Raw genomic sequence first — 18,625 nt, forward strand, 5'->3', positions numbered from 1 at the left:
GAATTTCATTTACACAATAGCCAATATTAAAGACCGTAATTAATCAGAAAAAAATAGATATATGCATATCAAAGTTTTATTTTATACATAAACAGTGCACGTATCAAACGTGTCGCAACGTTTCAAGGACGGCTGGTCCCTTTGTCAAGCTATGACTGAGTGAGCGATTTGTATTGTTTACCTGCACAACGATGTGACGAAATTGCATATTTCATATGTCACTCGACCCGGGATAAAGAGTGTATACACACTGTGTCGAAAAAGTTACTGGCAGGGTGTAGATCTAACCCCATCTCCAATCAGGTCAGTACATATCGCCGGGATTAACCAGCTGGTCTTCTCCCTGTCTCTATTCTCCTGATTTTGATTGCTTCTTGGTTTGTCCCGTTTTCGTATGTTGTTACCTTTTAGCTATCTTGGCATTGTCCCAATCGACGATGTGAATGTTGGTGTTAGCGTGATCTGTTAATGCCGATTTATTGTACTGGTTGGCGGATGTTTTGCGTATGTGTGCGCGTATAAAGTAAAAGTTTGATATAACATATTTCCGAACAAATGAATCTTATTGAAGATATTTACATCTTCCAATGTTACTAGGAGTAACAATATTCACTTTAGGTACCATTTTTGTTAAAAGTTTCTATTAACATCTGGAAAATACCAGAAAACAACTCATTAAATATGTTTGTGTCAATCACAATGTAGATACATCATGATTTACAAGCCCCTTAGACCTCTTGGGAAATTCTCTCATCCGGGGTTTCCCTTACAGGTACTCGATGCGTGCGCATGAACGGAAGTAAATCAAGAGAATGGCGGCCAGATTTGTTACCAGCGAGCAAGTTCGAATGCTGATCAATCATGTCTTGAAGATTTAACACCGGTTTGAAGATCCCTAACACAAGGTATGGTATATTTATGCATCTCAATATCGCACCGAGTTGTTGTTTTCACTGTACGGAATGTGTCCTACCCCAAACCCTCGGTACACCTGACTCATATCACGTTATTGTTTACAGCAGTCAATTTAAAGTTCGGCTATTGTTGATATATCTAGGTCCTACCTGTTGTATATCTGTGGCCATCTACTTCTTCTATGCGGTAATATATAACAGATTCCTTATTGTTATGTACGTATATGTTTTCTTTATTATTGTGCGTTGTCATAACTAACCAGAATACAACACATGATGAAAGACAGTTTTGTCATGCATGCGTGCGTGCATGAATCATCGTGTTCCACACAGACGCTGTATCATGTAAGGACAGCGCAAGATGTAGACTCGGGCAGTAGTGCACGTGTGTTGTCAATGACAGCATCCCTTACTACACTGACCTCCATGTCAGCTGTTTGCAGCTGATACATGAAAGGAGATAATTTGTTTTGACAGGGACATGTATTTATTACATGTAGGCTCTACAGCACTGAAAATGAAATCAAGTACTTTATAACATATAGGTGAGAATCGTGTGTACTGAATTATCCCAGGCCTCTGTCGCAACTTTTTAATTTATTATTTAAAACTATGTATTACTTCAACTAAGGGTACACTGTATTGAGTGTATATATGTATTGTACATGTATATTCAGGCAAAAAGTATCAACCTTACAAATATTAATGTACACATTGACTTCTTTACCTTTATGCAGGTTATTAGTGCTTGACAGAGCGTGACACATATTTGTTATCTCTTTAAACAACACGTTTAAATATGATGAATAGTATAACGCTGTCACGCTATATGCACAAACCAACTTGTCATTTGTTATTGTGTGGTATTATAACAACCATTAATTGTGGTGTTATGTGGGTGTAAAACCAGAAGTTTTGTGTCAATGTATATATCCTATCACAGGACATCAGGAGGACAACGTAAACATCTTTGTCTGTCTTACTTGTTGACTGCACAAAAATGTGCATGTCAAATGGTGATATGTAAAATATATACCGTCAAGGATGTTGTGGTGTCTATTACAATCTTGATAAATACCTTACAAAAAGTTAACAATGCTGCTGTATTGATTACACTTGTAATCATCAAACAACACTGGTATGATAAAACCCAACACTGGGTTGTGTGTTATCAGATGGGATGCGAACTCACAAATTACGATGACCTGGCTATTGATTTATGATGTTATCTACCAAAGAGAACACTATTCGTTCATTTAGTATTTGTGTGTGAGTTATTAATAGATTTTGTTTCATACATTGTTCTTTTAAAAATAAAAATTTGAAGTCTAACTGTCTTTCCTAAATACTGGAATACCATATTTAACAGAGTTTTATCTAAGATTATTGACCTGATTTAATATTATAGACTAATTGGGTAATATTATTTTGTACTAAATTGCATTTTGTATGAGCATATATATATAAATATATATAGTGTTTTATAATATCAGATGATTTTAATCAAAATTATGCATTAAATGTTATTTTTAGGTATATGACTGTCACTGTCTATATATAGGCACTAGCTGTTTTATATAGGACAGGCAATTAATTTATTTTATAACAGCAACATTAAGCATAAACATTATTTGACAATATTAATGGATTAGAAAATGTTTTTAGTCTTATAGAAATTCAGGAGTAGAATATTAATTTAAGAATCATTAAAAAAAATTAAAAATCGATAATTATACCTTTTTGGAATTTAAAGTTAGGACTTATAAAAGATGATAATTAAGGATATTGCTGCTACATTTATATATTACCTTGATGCTAATAATAAACAACTACATATTCTGTAGTTGTGAACAAGCTTTATTGTGTGAATGTTTTAAATATAAAAAAAACTACACATACACATAATGTACATGTATGTTGTTGCATTTATGTAAAACCTGGATATTGTCATTGCTTATGGTGTATTGCATGGTACATCCGTTTATCACAATGTAAGGCCTGTTTAGGGTCACGATAAGATACAAAGTAAACATAGACAGGTCACTTACGCTGGTTGGGGTGGAGACATGCAACAAACACTGCTGTCCTTGTATATGGGTTGTACACAGTATATACACAGAAATAAAGAAACCTAGAACAAACAGAAGATCACCACATCTACTTTTATCATTAGTTATTAAAGTGTTTGTCATGTAATTATCATTATAAACAGTGCTTAGTTGGTAAAGATGCATCTTTGTACAATTTTGTATATATAATACCTACTAAACATCTGCATTGATTTGTGAATATGTAATACTGTAAACAATGAAACCTACATACAGAACACATACTGAAACCTTATGTATTTTGGCATTTAACCCATATTTTTCACCCAAAAAAATGTAATGATGCAGGAAAAACTATGACAAAATTTTAGTTAGACACAAAATGATATTTCATGGCCCTTACACAATGTTGTCATTTTTTGACCAATTTGTAATCAAAGATAACCTAACTTGATGTTGTACAAACCTGTAAGTCTTTAACCTTACCCAATATTGTTGTTTTAATTATTTTTAGTAAATAAGAAATGTAAGACAGCCAACCACTAAAGTGTTCCAGTCAAGATTTCGGAATTGGCAAGAGATTCCTAAAAATATGGGTGTCAGTTGCCCCATAAGGGCAAAATAGTGAACAGGAGACAATTATTAAGAGCATATATTAAGAATACATGTATTATGAGTTTGAATGCACAGGGGAACAAGTAAATAATACAACCACTATTAGTCCTTAATTCACACAATAAAAGTATGATGATTTATAAAACATAAAAGTGAAAATTAAAAGGAAAAAAGCAGCTCAATGTTTAGAAGTCAATCTTTTAAATCAGAATGATTTAAACTTTTAAACTTAACAGAAGATTTTGAATGTATTTAAAAATCAAATCACAAGACACAAGGGCTTATCAAGGATTTAATGTTATACATGATATGTGTTGTGTGGGGGTAAGTACATGGAAAATACTAACTGTATTCCAGTTAGTCATTTTAATTCATGTTCTGTGATCTTCTGTTGACAGGAAAATTCATTCAAAGTGCTTTCAAAACTACTTATAGAAAACCTAATTCAGATATATAAGCGGTTTTCATCATATAAAAGGAAAGTTTAATTTTGATCAGTAGTTTGCATTTTCTTGACTGTGCCTGAAATTGAGCCTTGTACCACTGATATTGGAAATCTAAACCTTCCTCATGTATAATGTAGTTACCGTCCACATATGATACAGTATTGTCCAGAGAGATGGGATAATTTGTATGCCAGAGACCAGGCTGCCAAGTCGGTGATATATTGATGGAAACATTATAAGCCCCTTTGTTCCTTGCGGATATCACTTTACATTTAGTAAGGTACGAAATGTATCTTGTTAACATGCGAGTTGCAAGGCAACAAAAGGTATATAATGGATAAAGACATTTGTTTGCATACAAAAAGATTGTCATCTAAGGCTTGTGAATGTCTGTCATTGAAACAGGGATCTACAATACACCGTGCTTCAGATATACACAAAAAAATGTGATGTGAAGGAAGTTCATTTCTTGTTTATTCATAAAATACTGTTACATAATGTACCGGTTAACCATATGATTAATTTGATTATTTGTGTGTTCGGTGATGACTCAACCAGCTTTATGACCCTGACAGATGCACTAGATGTAAGATATATTGGTCATCTTCTTTTAAACTTTAAAGTAGTAATTTCCTTAAATTTTATCAAAAGTTTCCAAAATTATTTTCCCTAAAATACCATCAGAATTATCACACGCAATCTGTGCTGTTCTGACAAATGCTCTGTATATTTTGCAACATCTCACAATTGTTTTTTATCAATGAGTTACTGTTAAAGGAAATTTGATGGCTACATATAGTATTTCATGCTTGGGTCAGTCAACCAAAGGGAGAATACTCTAGTTGTCTTCAGCCTACCGCAAGCACTTGCACCTGATATCATGAGTAATTTTAGTTTGCTAGCTATATCTATCCACTAATAAGATTTTTTTGCCTGGCTACTATTTACCACTGAAGCTGATCAGTTTCTTGGCCAAATGACATTACAGCAGAATACATTTGAAAGTTGTTGATGAAGTTGAAAATGTAAATAATCACAAAAATAAGCTTGGTTCCAAATTTCAGACTTTATAGATATAATATTATGATACTACGTTGTATTTAATGTTCACTGGAGTTTTGAAGTGTTATAGTTGCATTTTTGAAAAGTTATGTACATTGTAACTCTTGTTCAGGCCCATTGGAATAGATTGTGAATTTTATAGCTTGGTTCGTGTTGAATTAAGCTGCACACACAAAATCTGGCTCTAGTGAGAATTTTATTTTAAAACTTATGCATAATTTTAACACATACATATTTGAAAGTGACTTCACTAGTACAGAGGACACAACTACAATTGTACTGGTATACCGGTGTACACAACTCTTTAGCTAGGACAGGGGACACAACTAAAATTGTACTGATATACTGGTGTACACAACTCTTTAGCTAGGACAGGGTACACAACTACAATTGTACTGATATACTGGTGTACACAACTCTTTAGCTAGGACAGGGTACACAACTACAATTGTACTGATATACTGGTGTACACAACTCTTTAGCTAGGACAGGGGACACAACTACAATTGGACTGATATACCGGAGTACACAAATCTTTAGCTAGGACAGGGGACACAACTACAATTGTACTGATATACCTGTGTACACAACTCTTTAGCTAGGACAGGGGACACAACTAAAATTGTACTGATATACTGGTGTACACAACTCTTTAGCTAGGACAGGGGACACAACTAAAATTGTACTGATATACTGGTGTACACAACTCTTTAGCTAGGACAGGGTACACAACTACAATTGTACTGATATACTGGTGTACACAACTCTTTAGCTAGGACAGGGGACACAACTAAAATTGTACTGATATACTGGTGTACACAACTCTTTAGCTAGGACAGGGGACACAACTACAATTGTACTGATATACTGGTGTACACAACTCTTTAGCTAGGACAGGACACACAAGAGTTTTTCCTACAAATGCATTCTGGTATTAATTAATTTGGTTGGTTTTGAGGACACAAATATTTTTAACTAGACATCACCTTTGAATCAATTATTTTTGGTTACCATGAGTTGAAGTACAAGTGTGATAATGTTGGCACTGACAGGGGAGAGATCATTAAGTGCTTGTCGTGATTTTTTTGTTAGTCAGTCCATCAATTTTGTTCATAGCGCCTTGAAGTTTTCATTTAGCTCCATTACTCTAGTCTTACACTATGAGTTTGTCATCAAACTTCATATATGGAATTATAGATACATCTTGAGGAGTACTACCCAGTATCAAATGTAGGTCACTTGAATCAATATTTCAGTTTACTGACTTTGATTTAACTATTTGTTTAACTTAATTTAATTCATTTCCATCAGATTGGAGCAAGGGTTAAATGTACCCTGGTATGTGTTTTAAAGTTTATTTTGAAATATGCTTTTTTTTAACAATTTCTATGGATTGTTCTGTTTGCAATCTCTGTGAAAACAATCTACTCTCTTAATCTGAGACCAACAAATTAAAGCTGACAGTATTTTTAGAGGAAATATTGTGAATTGATTGATTTAAAATTTATTTATAGAATTTAATGAACAAGGAAACAGAAATTTAGAATAGACGTTGCATACTTACATACCCTTTGAGTCCTTGATTCATGTATGACTACATCTGCAAGTAGCAACATAATCTCATCCTCCCTTTTTGGTACAATTATCTCTGTCCGTTGTATGTACCTGTTGAAAACAAAAATCCAACAGGAAAAAAACTTACAAATTTCCTTTCTATCAAACCACAATGTTTATATACATGTACTTGATCAGTGTACAGCAGAAAGTGGTGTATTTAACCTTGTCAGTCGAGATAACATTTGATAAATTACCAGAATATGGAGTTAGCTCCCTTATCTCAGGGATTCCTGGCAAAGCAACTGTTAGCTAATTAATAAAGATACAGATTGGCTTATGTTTACCTTGTAGGATGGGTTCTGCATGGAATTTGAGTAAGTTGTCTGAACGACAAATATAAATCAAAATAGATTTACTGTAATATTTTTCTAAATTATGTATCTAATCATTCAATCTGTGAAGTTTTTGCTCCTATTTCTGAAATGTTCAACAGTAATTTTGTAGTTAGCTTAAACTGATGAAATGATTTGGTGTAATGTTGTTGTACATGCTTTAATGGCAAAAGCAAGCCTATTAACAAGCTATCATCTACATGAAATACAGACTAGTACATGTATTGCTGAAATTAAACGGTGTATCAGGCGCGGATTTAGGGGGGGGGGGGGGCACACCCGGCCCCGGCCCCCCCTTTTGGCGGCGGACTGACCTTTTCAGGGCCGGCCCATAATGGTCTGATTGACCGGGAATGGGAACATATTAACATTTTAAAATGCATCAAATAATGCACGGAGCTTGCATAAAAAAAATCGGGGCCTACGCCCCACACATCCCATACGGCATCCTAGCAAATATTGTGGGTTTCCGTTATCTGATATTTTTACTATATTTTCTTTATTAAAACAATATTTGTTGGCATCTCTACGCTCGTCTACTTTGTATCTTGACCCTAAAGTGTGTTTTTTATTTTACCACCTCCGCAAAACCCCAAGTTGCAACTTAATACTTTTTATTGTAACCTTCCTAACCGCCCGGGCGATATTAATCATATCATTATACAAGAACATAAAGGTTTTTTTCGGCTGACAATATTATGTATAATCGACTAAACATATCCATTCAATTATTTTGGTATTATATATATTGTTGGAACTGTTTAACTATCTTGTATGTACAACATAATATCTCATTGTGGTACTTATAGCTTACCATCGTGTACGTACAAGAAAGTATCTTCACACAGCATACTATTGTGTACGTAGTAATAAGTTGTACGTACCAGAATGAGATGATATACTGTACTTACAAGTATGATAATTTTAAATTAAATTTAAAGGCGAATGTGCCTCCTAAGTTGTACCATTTTAACCAGATAGCTTAGCAAATGTACCACCGTTGGTAATATGCACGCCCTTACATGAGTTAATCAGCGTGGACATTTCAGATATATCATTGTCTACACTAGTGAATTAGTCAACAATTATAAAACGCGAACCTATATCAGGGGCGGGTCCAGATGGGGGCGTAATGGGCGTACCCCCCCCCCCCCCCTTAAATTTTCAAAAAAAAAAAGATTTTTTTTTTATCGTAATCTGCTAATATTGTATTGAATATGGCACTTATCATATTCATTAATTAAAGACATACTCTGATAAAAAAAATGTCAAACCATGACACTTCAACTATAAAATATACATGCTCCAAGTCAGGAACCGTTACATTAGTGCATTTCACAATTATTTTATGTTTTTTAGCAAAAAAAAGGTTCAAAACTTACGCCCCCCCCCCCTCTTTCAAATATCCTAGAAACACCCCTGTATATAGCTAGTGGCCTTGGGTGTCGCACTGATTTGAACTTACCGTTTGTTTAGCAACTTAGTGATGCCATGAGAAAGAAATTAAACAGCAACGATGTTATGGTGTTATTTGTTCTTTTGTACGACAAACGTACAATGTCTGAAGACTAGATTTGTATTTTGACGGTGGACCTCTCGTATCCCCCTTGCGGGCGGGACGCCAAATTAGGTAATAATGAACAAGCCCCCTGTGGATTCATACATTTGTCATCACCAGGTTGCCCCTATAATAATACCATCTGACTTCTAAAACACGCTTTTGATAGAGAATTTGAACCGAAACTTTAATTTTCTTTCCAGTACACAAAAAAAGTCTTTGGGCCATACTTAAAATATGTTTTTTTCTTATTGTTAATTAAACATAAAAACAATCCTCAGAACACGTGAAATCGCTTCTGAGACGTTCTAGAAAACACATTTTTTTGGGGGGAGATCCCCCAAACCCCCCTTACGGGGAGGGGGTCTGTACCCTCCCCCTCCTCGCACTACGCGCTCGGGCTGCTGCCTTTCGCAGCACACCGTTGACTATTGAGAAAAATTTCTCGGCCCCCCCTTTTAGGAAATCATGGAACCGCCCCTGTGTATGTATTGTAGGTTTCGTGAAAACACCATGATTAGCAAAAGGCATTTTTATGGTGGAAACTATTATATTTTGTATATATATAGACTGAAATGTAGACAAAAATCTTCATGCAGGCATAATATGTCAAGATCAATATCTTATAACTGTGATAAAAATGCCTTTGAAATTGGTCCTTAATAAAATAATCTTAATAAAAAAATCATTTTCTGAAATATTTTAGTTTTGTTAGGGAAAAGTTCTAATACCTACAGGAAATAATCATAGGAAATTAACTGTTTTTTTGTCAATAAAGTTGCACTGCGATGAGTAGATTGTTTGCTATGAAGAGAAAATTATAGAGTATATAAAGATATTATTGAGTTTTGTCCCTTATTTGATTCAGTTAAATTTTGTCTTTCCATGCTCGCCCAATTGTATTGCAGATATTGGTTACATTAATGTAAGGATGAGTTTGATGACTGTACTGTTGGTAAGTTAAGGAAATTCTACCTATTGTATGAACAGGTAGTAAGGTAATAAATAAATCAAATTCCTATTTGTGTTGTAAAGTTGAATGTCTACTGAGGGTAGAGATAGGTAGTAGCCTGGGCATTGTATATAGGTCCGTTCGTACTGTAGAGCCGATTGAGTGATGTATAATTTACTGTAGGTAATACAGCTTCATAAGATGTTCCTGTACAGGTTGTTTTACTGCACATGATGCATTATTTACCACAGGATCCTTTGATCTGGTCAGCACAGTCTGCTGTGCATTTCAGCAGCGCATCAAGTCAACCATTACAGGCAGACTGCAGCACTGTAATGGTATCGCAACGCACAGCTGATGCGAGCCATCTCAAAATTCCACACTCAATCCTCATGAGAACTTACTGACAGATCTAACGTGCTTGAGAAACGGATCCTGTACAAGAATTTCATCTACGTTATAATAATATATATATTTTTGGCAAAAGTTTATGAAATATTGACAGCCTGTTCATATTGTAAATGTTTCGGTGTTTTGGCATCTCCTCTACAGAGTTATCTTACACTACATGCATGAACTTGGCAGGAGCTGGCCTCTGTCGGGAGAAAAGGGTGTGCAGCTTACAATTGTAGAAGTTGTTGTCTCTGCAAAGTATCATTGTTTTGGCAGGAGTTTCTAGTCTTGTGTTGTATCCATGACAAATCAGTAAATAAAACACAAAATTATCGTGAATTACTTATACATATAGCTAGACAAAAAGGAAACTAAACAGAGCAGGTTTCCCTACATATATATCATAACCACTAGGATTGCAATATTTACTTCATTTGAATTTATGTCATAGAAACACTCATTAACATTTTGTGTTTTTTTTATCAGTGAGAATTGATACCTATAAGGTTAATAGTTCCATCAAGCCATCGTATATTTTCATTGTCATTATTGTGAAATATTTCTGTAAGTCCTTTTCTACAGTAGTATTCTATAGAAATCCTATCTTGTGATGCATTTTATAAAATTATAGGAATTAAAAATGCACAGCATTAAAATGAGAGATGAATATTTTTGACAAGGGAAGTAACTCTTAACCAGGAAAGCTCATTTTTATTGCTTTATCTTCTACAAATAGAGGAGAATAATCCATGTGTAACAAAACAACTCTGAAATGGAATACTTCTGTACAGTTATCGTTGGCCTTGACCTTAATCTTAAAACATTGAAGGAGTCTGTTTGTATTTGGTATAATCTTGAAATGGTGTTGGAGTATGTATAAAAACGGGATAGTTAATACTCAGCTGGGACAAATAAATAATTTTCATTAGATATGATATAAAAATCATATTAATTTGGCTATAAAGTTAATGGCTTTGGTATGTGTAAATATCCAGTGGTAGAAATAAGGGTTTGCTGTAATTGATCAGACGGTTTTATGATACCTGATGATGTGTAGAAGTGATTAACCAAACCAGGCAGATTGTTGACCCTGTGATGGTCTGTGCGGCTGCTGTGATGGATGTACAATGCCCATTATCCTAGGTTTTTTAGCTGTAAGTCACAGAGCAGATACTCTATGTTTGATTGACATGCAAATATTACCAGCTGTCCGGTTGTACTTTCTCCTGTGGTCTCTCTGTAGGTGGAGAGATGTGTGGAGTATACCTAGGGGAGACTGTATGTAGATAGAGGGTAGGGAGTAGAGGCTAGGAGAAAGCTTGTAAATGTAGGCCACAGGAGGAGGAGGAGGATCAGACACTTCCTCTCCTCACCTCTGGATCTACAGATTTAAATGCTTGATTAGTGATGATAGAAAACAGAGAAAAAATCAATTATGTTATGGAACTCCCCAGGATCAAAGTTTAGGTTTTATCATTTCATCATAACTCAATGACCCTGTAGGCTTCAAAGTAGGCGTTTCAGCATTACTGTTTTGACACAATTCTAAAAGCACAATTATTGATGCTATCACTCCGAAATAAGTACAAGATATGTGTACATATATAAGTGGCAGAGGTCATGATCATGTAACCAGAGATTGATGCATTGGTGATGCACGATATAGCAATGTCCAAAAATAATTTCCACTCTCTCAAGACATAACCGTAAAATATCATTATACTGCCCCCATTTGTTCAGAGAAAGTTTGGCGCTGGAAAGAGGTGTGGTGCTAACTTGAGGGAAATTTATAAGGTGCAATGAATCCAGGGGCACTATATTGAGATTATATACTGTACTAGATTTTCACGGGACAAGTTTTGTAGGACCAATCAAAATGTTTTGTTCATGTATAAATGAAAGAGTACACAACTGCACACTATGGTGTCAATATATTGAACCAAATAATTTATCAACAATGAAATCATAAACTAAAAGTTGAGACAAATGACGATCAGACATCTAGGATCAGACTCTTCCTGTGTAGATGTTTACTCGGTTATCCAACAGTCCAGTGCTTTTGGGAAACACTGAGATAATTACATAGTCTTTGCCATGAATGCCTTTTTCATATTAAAACATAATGTACCAATTATATTTCTATAAAAATTTCATCTTCAGAACAACTTTTTTCTATAAGTTACATAAAAATTAATATTCCTCAAGGCCAGTATCATACCTACATGTATACAGTACCATCAAATATCATTACTGGTTGTCAGAATGATAGGGAAAATGAATTTATATATATTGAACAGGATTTGCAATATATCTGAGTAAAATACAGATGGGCAGAACATCGATTGCCAGGGGACCTACGAAAGACTTAGAGATAATTGGCATAACTCAAAATATCTACCGAGATAAGTTCATAATGACAAAACTACTCTATCAATATAAATTGGTAGGAACCAATCATGACTTAAGAGATGATTGGGATATTTCAAGATATATGAGTTAATAATGACAAATTTCTATCAATATTCTTAACTCAATTCAGTCATCTGGTCAATGAAATTGGTCGGCTTGTTGCATAGGACCAGTTTATGGAGATATATACTGGTAACAGGAAGGCAAAGCGGGGGTAGTATGTCAGTACAATGGTATCATACTTCCACACGTACTAGCTGACTGGTGTTTGGTATGTAATGGCCAGGGTAAGCACTAACAACAACTGCCATTACCAGTTTAGTTCTCATCCCCATATACAACTGTTTCTGAGAGATCACTAGATTGTTAGGGAGGGGGCTTTAATGGGAGGTAAGTTTGTTACTGTTACACTGAACACTGACGACCCCGGTGTGCCAGTAACACTGAACACTGACGACCCCGGTGTGCCAGTAACACTGAACACTGACGACCCCGGTGTGCCAGTAACACTGAACACTGACGACCCCGGTGTGCCAGTAACACTGAACACTGACGACCCCGGTGTGCCAGTAACACTGAACACTGACGACCCCGGTGTGCCAGTAACACTGAACACTGACGACCCCGGTGTGCCAGTAACACTGAACACTGACGACCCCGGTGTGCCAGTAACAATTTGGCCAGAACTTCGTCCTGAATCGTACATTTTCGTACATATCCAGCAGACTCTGGATCCACCGTACATATCCAGCAGACTCTGGATCCACCGTAATGAGGTTAGCCTCCGTCAAGGGGTTATTTAGTTTTCATATGGATTATCCTAAGCTTGATGCCAACCTGGGAGCTTTTATTCACTGATAGTGCAAGTGATTTGTTTAAAAAGTTGCGAAATATTTACAATTACATTTATTTTGTGTCTGTTATAATTAAGGAATTTGATTTCTATCGCAATTGCCCCTGTCTATCAACCGTCAACCGGCCATCTATAAAACGCTGAAGGTTAAAACAAGTGTTTATCAACTGGTTGATATTACACCTACTGCCGATTTGATTGGTTAAAATCCAGAAATATGGAGCATGGCAGTTTGGAAATTGTCCTCCTTTGACTTTCTGACATTCATTTGTTATATGATACCATTATAAAATTGGATAGCTTTACAAACTCACAGTATTGGTTTTAAAATAAAACAATACCAATTTATTTGAAATAAATTATTAATTGAAATTTGGACATAGAGCTGTAAATATTATTACTGTGTCGGATGTTCCATATTATTTAGCAAACTAATCAAACACACACCTGTGGGGCCTAACTTGTCCTTTGTAATGATACAAATCACTTGACAGTGTTATTACAAACACTGGTGGGAAGTTCCCTGTAGGCCTGTTTTCTGTCTTTTTCTACCCCCTACAACAAGGTTAGAAAGGATGGAGGAGGGAGGGTGTGTGGTTTAATCTGGAATCAAGTGTGTGTGTTCATTTGTGAACAGACGTTTGTCCAGCACATTCACTGCTCCTTAACAACTTGATTGGCACCCGAGGTAATTGTGGGCTTGCATTTTTTATTTTTTATATCAATGATTATCGTATGAGTTATGCCCCTTTTCTGATATCCTTATGGAAGGTTGTGTCTGAAGTGAGATGTTCATGAAACTTTATACACATTAACTGTACCCTTGGTAGTTAGGGCACCACCGACATATTTGATATTTTTACATCAATTATTTTCCAGGAGTTATTCTCCTTTTCCGATTTTGCATGTGGGAGTAGGGATGTTTTATTTTTTAGTTTGCCTGTGGCTTACACATCTAGAACTATAGAGTAAAAAAAAACACACTAGATACTGTTTGGGATGGATATATTTACCAAGAAATATAATGATGCAATGTTTACATATATAAGTAGGTGGTGTATTGATGTTGGTACTTTGGCTAGATCTGCCATAGAGATTGCAGTAACACCGAGGTAAACACAGGTAATATGTAATACAGGTATGACATGTACATCTCGTCAGCACGGTGTGGGCTGCTGGTGTGTTATTATTGCAGATGAAAGCCTATGTGACCTGATTGTTATCAATCTTACATTATACATACCGTCCTGTAATTTCTGGTCTGGTTCACATTGAATGGAAGTTCTATTGCCTAGAATCGATCTACTCACTTTGATCATTGCATTTTAATGTAACTTATTGAAAAGCTTCTATACTGAAAAAAACTCTTAATGCCTTGATCTAATGTATGCAATTAACTGTTGATTCTTATTTAATATTCTTCTGTCATGTTCTACATACATGTATATGATGTAGATTGATAACATTCTATTTTAATTTACACATTTTGACAATAATCGTTCATTTATTCTAGTCAGAAATATATTTCAGAAAAACTTCAGTTAATTAATTATACATGCATACATATTTACATATATACATATCAGTCAAGACCTGCAATGATGGATAAATAACACCAAGGAAAAATTAAGACACTGTTTAAGTTGCCCTATCAACAGGTCATTGTATTTTCAACTGCAAAAAATAGTTTGATTCAGTATCAGTGATATGATGATTTAAACAGATTACTTTAATCCTTTGTCATGATCAGCTACAATCAATGAGAGTGTACCAGATGTTTAAATAGTCTCAAGGCTGATTTCTGGGGTAATGGCATTGTACATCTGTCAAGAGCCTGCCTGGAGATGGAGTTATGTCCCCTATCTCCATATGGTCATTTGTGCTGCATGGTGCTTCATGTACTGCTGTCCTATGTTCCCAATCCTGTGATGTAAAATGAACAGGAAGGAGGTATAGTGATCCATTAACCCTTTATCAGAGATCTTTCCTCTACATCCTTGTCTTTTGAGTCGAGAAGGCTAACAGATCTAGAATTGTCAATCTAAAACAGAGAAGGAGAGTGAATATTGAGCTACTAGAAGATATTTCCACCCCAACCTGGTTCCCTTCTTCATAACAATGGTATGACGTCACTTCAACAATACCATGACGTCACGTCAACAGTCCATCAACATCACGTCAATCCTGAATAAAACATGCAACGTTATTATTACATTATGTATATGATACACAATGGGAGAACAGCGTAAGAGAAAATGAATCATTCACCCTCTTGTGAGTGAGATAAGGAAATCTCAACCCTCGGGGAAAGATACTTAAGTTGCCAAACACTCGGCATAGCCTCCTGTTTGGCAACTAAAGAATCTTCCCCCTCAGGTTGAGATTCCCCTATCTCACTCCCAAGGGGGTGAAAGATTCTATTAATCCATCCCTGTACTGGTCTTTTGTCTACTCCAGAAGGCGAACAGACAGGCTTAAGATCTTTCCCTTTCCTGGTTCCCATATTGTAAAGAGTGAACTCTGGGCAAATAGGAAGAGATATATATATATCCATCCCGACCAGCTGGTCTTTTGTCTACTCGGGCCCAGAAGGTCTACATATGTGATCAGTCTATCTTAGAGCTCATTTCATCTGATGGTTATAAGACGAAGGTGTGGTCATTGCCTGATTTGTTTATTAGATCCAAGGTGAAGTTCAATCATCCTGTATCAATGAACTGGTCTCTATTGTTCAGCTCTTCATTTTACATTAATTACTGTGTCTGCACGCCAAGGATGCTAAATCTAGATTGGAGCAGACCTGCATACAACAGGGTCATATACCAATAGACATGAACAGACACAGCTGTTGTGAAGTACAGCAGAATGTCTTGACTTATAAAGGATATTCATCGATTCAAATTTAGTTTAACAGTATTTTAAGATTTATTAAGGGAAGGTAGCTCAATACTATAGGTACTGGACAAGTATCAATAGATAGGTATCAAGTCTGCTCAGGGGGGAATCCCTTTGTCCTGCTGACAATTGACTAAACCAGTCCGATGATCTAGTATATACATGTATAGACTTGTGCCAAATTAAAAGTCACAAACATTTTTTCTGCTATTTATGTTTTATGCATTTGTATGTTTTTTTCAGTGAATTATTATGCACTTCTTGAAGTGTGTATCAGACTTGAAGAAGCCAAATTATATACAAAGGACATGAGCACTGATGACAAACAATAGTCTAAAACTGTTCATTGATAACATCCACAGATTGAGAAGCATTTTGTCAGTGTTTGTGGTATACATAATGTACATTAGTCTCTCGTCAGACATTAAGGCATATTAACACCAGCCATTCAATGTGATCTTAGTAAATTTGCTTTAATTAAATAATTCATGTTTGTTGAGTAATTTATTAACCAAAAGATCGATATCTTCGTTTTAATTGAAAGGAGTTATATAGTGCAACACAAAGTCCACCAAACATTACTTTCTCTACTATTATGACCAGCCATATATATCTGATGCAAAATTTGTGAAACAGACATGGAAAATGTGGATTTCAGTGCAAAATGATTGTAAATTTTGAAAGGTATTGCTTGTCAAATATTAACTTTTGAATTTATATAATCCTGTTTTGAAGAAAATCCTCCAGATGTACATGTGTATAGAATTATTGATTTAGATGTGAACATATGGAAACCCTACAGTATTGCACTTGTAACCTTAGTGTAAACACTGTACTCCTGACTGGACAGTTGTTTAGATGTGTACCAGTTGTGGCCTACCAATCATTGACCCTTCACTACCTAACATTAGGCTCTAGGTATCACCTGTCTATAGACATGTCAATGGGAAGAACTATGTTACACAAGGATTGGTCTTCAAAGGCCAACTCTGTTGTTGATGGTTTTCTGTGTGTTGCTGCCATTTGGAATTATCCCCCAATGAGAATTGTTAAAAGGTCATTTGGCTTTCTGCATGTACAGCTTTGCAGAGACACTCCAGCTTAATGAAAAGACATGCTTTACATTTGTATTAAAAGCTGTTTTTGAAGTTTTTATAGATTTTCAAATACTACATTTGATTGTATATTTTAAATAATTTGAATGATACATTTGTCCCTGCACTAGAATTCAAATTCAGATCAAGCGTACATTTGTAATATAGTTGTGAATCATACAACGTGTTAAACTGATTCAAATGTTGATCTTACAGTTTTGAGGAATGAAAGCTACATGTATTTATAAGCTGTTGGGCCATTTTCGAGTTATTTTCAGCAAATAATTTTTTTAGTGGCCATTCTAAATTCTGTATGTATTTTTACCCCCTTAGCCGAGGCCCCTATCTGTCTTAATCACAGCTGTCATACAATTACATGAACAAATGTAATGCAATTGTGCAAATGTAATTTGTGAAAATATTTTGTACAGCTTTGAATTCTTGCAAGTCCAGTTAATTGTATGTTATTTTATCTGAAGTAAAAAGAAACACCAGCTTGTGACTTGTTCAGGGAGTTCAAAAATGTTGAAATTGTTCCAAGCTAATGTTGCAAAAAAATGATTCCATTGCTACATAAAGGATACCATAAATGTTAGTGCAGTAAATAAGGCCCTTGCTTTATGATCAATAGGTCCAGTGGAGATGTTCTTATGAAAAAGGAAATTATAAAAAATAAGAAACTCCATGTCAGAACAATGTTGAACAAATTGGAACTGACTCCTTCATTGGAAATTGGAGAAACAAAGCAAAGAGCTTGGACTCTTTATCTATTTAGAATAATTAAACGAACTTAATAATGTACTTGTACAACTGTGGACCATACGTTTGAGGATCATACACCTGTAGAAATTTGGATTATATACTTGTACATGTATAATGGAGTTTTTTGTGAATGAAATCTTGTTTATGTCTTTTTCTACCAAAAAAACCTGAACATTTTTGTTATCAATGTTTCCTGTGCTAGATTTGTCAAAGTTGTTCAGGTATCAAAATAAATAAAAAAATAAATGTGAATCTTTATAGTATTTGACATTTTTGTGGTTAAAAATATCTTATGACTGTGATAAGGTTTGAGATACGTGAATGTCTGTAGATACGGAGTGTGCTGTTGCAGGTAGACAGGTAATGTGTGTTGCAGGTATAGGTGAAAAGCTCCCAACACATGCTATCACAGAACAGGTGGGGATGCTGGGGCGACTACTGGATGTGGATAAATATAACCTGGGTATCTAACCATCTCCTCAGGATTACCTTACAGGACAAGACAAGTGTACTCTGAGGATATTTTAAGGAAAAACATTAGATATATAAACAAAAGTCCTAAAGTTTTTTTTTCAATCTCCTAAATATTTTAGCAATCATGGCAAGATATTCTTGTTTAAAGTAATTATGATCTATCGCAATGGATTCCCCATTTGTAACATTCGATTGTATTCC

At 35.2% G+C, this 18,625-nt stretch overlaps 1 protein-coding gene across 1 annotated transcript in view; it reads left to right on the forward strand.

Moving 5' to 3' along the window:
• Positions 1-782: 782 nt before the first annotated feature.
• Positions 783-18,625, forward strand: part of LOC110459872 (FERM domain-containing protein 4A-like) — a 127,778-nt gene continuing 109,935 nt past the window's right edge. The window contains exon 1 of the mRNA XM_021512371.1: positions 783-905. The gene's annotated coding sequence lies outside the window, so the exon portion shown is untranslated. The remainder of the gene's footprint in view (positions 906-18,625) is intronic.

This window comes from Mizuhopecten yessoensis, unplaced genomic scaffold (genome assembly GCF_002113885.1).
Source record: "Mizuhopecten yessoensis strain PY_sf001 unplaced genomic scaffold, ASM211388v2 scaffold1319, whole genome shotgun sequence".
Classification (NCBI taxonomy): Eukaryota; Metazoa; Mollusca; class Bivalvia; order Pectinida; family Pectinidae; genus Mizuhopecten; species Mizuhopecten yessoensis.